At 45.8% G+C, this 4208-nt stretch overlaps 1 pseudogene; it reads right to left on the reverse strand.

Moving 5' to 3' along the window:
- Positions 1–2716: 2716 nt before the first annotated feature.
- Positions 2717–3818, reverse strand: LOC111523332 (annotated as a pseudogene).
- Positions 3819–4208: the final 390 nt, after the last annotated feature.

A 4208-nucleotide genomic window follows, 5' to 3' on the forward strand; every position in this document is an offset into this window, starting at 1 on the left:
TTCACTCTTGTTGCCCAGGCTGGAGTGAGCCACCGCAGCCAGCCTTTGTTTTTCTTTTTCTTTCAGACAGGTTCTCCCTGTGTTGCTCGGGCTGGAGTGTGGTGGTTTGATCATAGCTCACTGCAGCCTCAACCTCCTTGGCTCAAGCAATTCTACCTCAGTCTCTTGAATAGCTGAGACTGCAGATGCATGTCACCATGTCTGGCTAATTTTTAAATTTTTTATAGAGATAGAGTTTCATTATATTGCCCAGGCTGGAAAAATTCCATCTTTATTATAAACTATTTTCATATATAAAAGAATATGTTTTTGGATTTTCTATTCATTTCCATTCATTTGTTTATTCATGCAATGATATCATATTGTGTAGATTACTATTGCTTTTTACTATGATTTGCTATCTGATAAGGCAACTTGCTTCGTTATTGATTATTTTCCAAAATGTTCTTTGCTGTGGGCACACATTTTCAATTCAGTCTTGAGAATCAGATAAGCTTGAGGATGACCATATGATAATTCCAAGAGATGTCAAGAAAGCATCTGATGAGCTGGGCGTGGTGGCTCACGCCTGTAATCCCAGCACTTTGGGAGGCCGAGACGGGCGGATCACGAGGTCTGGAGTTCGAGACCATCTTGGCCAACATGGTGAAACCTCTTCTCTACTGAAAATGCAAAAAATGAGCCAGGTGTGGTGGCATGCGCCTGTAGTCCCAGCTACTTGGGAGGCTGAGGCAAGAGAATCGCTTGAACCTGGGAGGTGGAGGTTGCAGTAAGCCCAGATCGTGCCACTGCACTCTAGCCTGGTGACAGAGCAAGACTCTGTCTCAAAAAAAAAAAAAGGCATCTGATGAAATTGAATATCTGTAATATGAAATATTACGCAATTGTTTTACTAAAAAAAAGAACAAGGAAAAGAAACAAAAACAAACACAGGTCTTGAAGGATACACATGTAACTCTGCTGATTTTTGTATCGAGAGAGGAATAGGAGTTTAGGGCTGTAGTAGCTACTGTGGTGTATTCTCTAGATGCCCCTCTTTACTACAAACCACTTATTCCAGTTGCCAGCAATGTTGCCTGCTGACAGCTTACTGTATAGTGCCTCCCCAGACTGCGATTTGAGTTGTGTGTGGCTGCTTTGCCAAGTTTAAGTTCCTGCCTAAGGATAGATTGCATCCAATGACTGATTATTGTGGGATATAAATGCATCTCCCCTTTGCCTCAGTTTGGGACAATTTTGAATGGTCATCCTAGCTTCAGAGCTTCCTGAAGGATTGCTGAAGCCTCTGTCGCAACTGCATCACAGCCTAACTTCTCTCTGTGCCAGATCTTGCTTTTCTCACTGCCTTACACATGTTTCTGAGAGCACTTGCCAATGAACCACCTGCACACAAGTTTGTTCCAGAGTCTACTTCCTGGGGTTCCTGGCCTACAATGAGCAATAAATGATTAGGTGGTGAGGAGAGATGAGTTTTTCACATTTTGCTGTCTTAAGTAAACTTAAATAATTTTTAACAATCTATTATATCACTTTATTTTATTTATTTATTTATTTAATTTTTCGAGACAAAGTTTCGCTCTTGTTGTCCAGGCTGTAGTGCAATGGTGCAGTCTCGGCTCACTGCAACTTCTGCCTTCCAGATTCAAGTGATTCTTCTGCCTCAGCTTCCCAAATAGCTGGGATTACAGGGGCCTTGCCACACATGCCTTTTTATTTTTTTTTTTTTTAAGACAGAGTCTTGCTGTGATGCTCAGGCTAGAGTGCAATGGTGAGATCTCAGCTCACTACAACCTCTGCCTTCCAGGTTCAAGTGATTCTCTTGTCTCAGCCTCCCAAGTAGTTGGGACTGCAGGCACGTGCCGTCATGCCTGGCTAATTTTTGTATTTTTAGTAGAGATAGGGGTTTCACCATGTTGGCCAGGGTGGTCTCAAACTCCTGACCTCAGGTGATCCACCTGCCTCAGCCTCCTAAAGTGCTGGGATTACCAGCGTGAGCAACCATGCCCAGCTGGTCTTGATCTCTTGACCTCATGATCCACCTGCCTTGGCCTCCTAAAGTGTTGGGATTACAGGCATGAGCCACTGTACTTTTTTTTCTTAAGAGACAGGGTCTTCCTGTGGTTTGCAGGCTGGTCTGGAACTCCTGGGCCCAACGTACCCTCCTGCTTGGCCTCCTAAAGTGCTAGCATTACAGGCGTGAGACACCATGCATGATCTATGTTGTAGAAACTTTTAAAAAAGAAACCCTTATGTCCTGCCCACATTCCCAGTCAGCAGTCGCACTACTGCAGTACAAGAATCATTTTATTTCTACATACTTCCCTTGAGTAGGGATCATATACAGTTATATTTTTGCCTGGCTTGCTATGGTGGAAAGTTTTACATGGTAATGCAAACATTTGTCATAAAAGTGAATTTTTCACTGCTCTGTAAAGATAACTACAGAAAGCAAGGTATAGCTGAACCAGAACGGACATTCAGAAAACTCTGGCAGCTGTTGTCCCAGCCTTGGGTCTAAAACAGGTTAACTTAGTTGTATCTTCTGAAAAAGGAAATTACTGGATGAGGTTTGGTTAACATAACACAGCCTCTTAGCCAAAGCACCAGAACTGAAAACCAGGGTTCTAAGCTCTGGATTCCCAGTGCAGTATTCGTTCTACCAATAGAGTCGCCCCCAACCCGCCCCTTTAAAAAAAAAAAAAAGAGAGAGAGAATCGTGTTTAGTGGTAAAACTTAGCACATACCAGCACCAGGAATGTTATGGAGTTGTAGCAGCAGGGGTGAGTAGGTGACCCCCATGGAGCTTCACATGGCGAAGAGGATGAGGAAGGTGACTGTCAAACAGAAGAGCCCCATGGCCTCAGACAGGGCAAAGTCCAGAATGGCATAGAAGAGCTGCTTCTTGAGAGATGGGCTCATGGCATAGCGAATGATCAAGCTGCCAAACACCATTCCTCTACCAGCCTTTGAGCCAGTTACAATCATGGGCTGGTTGTGGTGGCTCACACCTGTAATCCCAGCACTTTGGGAGGCCCAGGCCAGCAGATTGCTTGAGTTAAAGAGTTCATGACCAGCCTGGGAACATTGCAGCACCCAGTCTCTACAAAATATTAAAAAATTAGGCTGGGCGCGGTGGCTCAAGCCTGTAATCCCAGCACTTTGGGAGGCCGAGACGGGTGGATCACGAGGTCAAGAGATCGAGACCATCCTGGCTAACACGGTGAAACCCCGTCTCTACTAAAAAATACAAAAAAACTAGCCGGGCGAGGTGGTGGGCGCCTGTAGTCCCAGCTACTCCGGAGGCTGAGGCAGGAGAATAGCGTGAACCCGGGAGGCGGAGCTTGCAGTGAGCTGAGATCCGGCCACTGCACTCCAGCCTGGGCGACAGAGCGAGACTCCGTCTCAAAAAAAAAAAAAAAAAAAAATTAGCTGGACGTGGTGGCATGCATCTGTAGTCCCAGCTACTCAGGCGGCTGAGGTGGGAGGATTGCTTGAGCCCGGGAGGTTGAGGCCGTAGTGAACTGTGAGTGTGCCACTGCACTCCAGTCTGGATGACAAAGTGAGACCCTATCTCAAACCAACCAACCAACTGTGACTGCCCTAGCATCAACAAACTTGGCTGCTGTGTCAATGTCCCAGGAGACAACACTGGTCTGGAACTCCTATATAGCCACGTGGAGTGGGGAGCTGCTGTAGGAAGGCTGTTTGGATAAATTATTTGGCCTATTCAGAAAGGAGGCAGACACAGACCTGAGTAAACTCCTAGTACTACAGCAGATCAGAGCCTGAGAAATGAGTAGTGCCCCAGGGGTCTGCATTTTTTCAGTCTGCGCTCCCACTTCCCTGCATCTCCAGCTTGGCCCACAGCATTCACTCTGCCCAAGGTGACTTCGAAGTTCCAGTTTTCTAAATGCTGATGTGTTCTCTGATCAGAATCTTCCTCTGAGTGGGTACAGCAGGCTTCTTTTCCCTGGGGAGGGCAGAGGAATTCTTCTCCTTGGATGTAAAGAGAATAGAGAAATCTGCCCAAAGAATTAGCTGTGGTTCTTACTGCTCAGGAGTCTTCCTGGTTGCCCTAACTTTCCTCCAGAGTTCTATTTTCTTTCTTTCCTTTCTTTCTTTCTTTTCTTTCTTTCTTGTTTTGAGACAGAGTCTTACTCTGTTGCCCAGGCTGCAGTGCAGTGGTGCGATCTTGACTCACTGCAACG

This window comes from Piliocolobus tephrosceles, chromosome 2 (genome assembly GCF_002776525.5).
Source record: "Piliocolobus tephrosceles isolate RC106 chromosome 2, ASM277652v3, whole genome shotgun sequence".
Lineage (NCBI taxonomy): Eukaryota > Metazoa > Chordata > Mammalia > Primates > Cercopithecidae > Piliocolobus > Piliocolobus tephrosceles.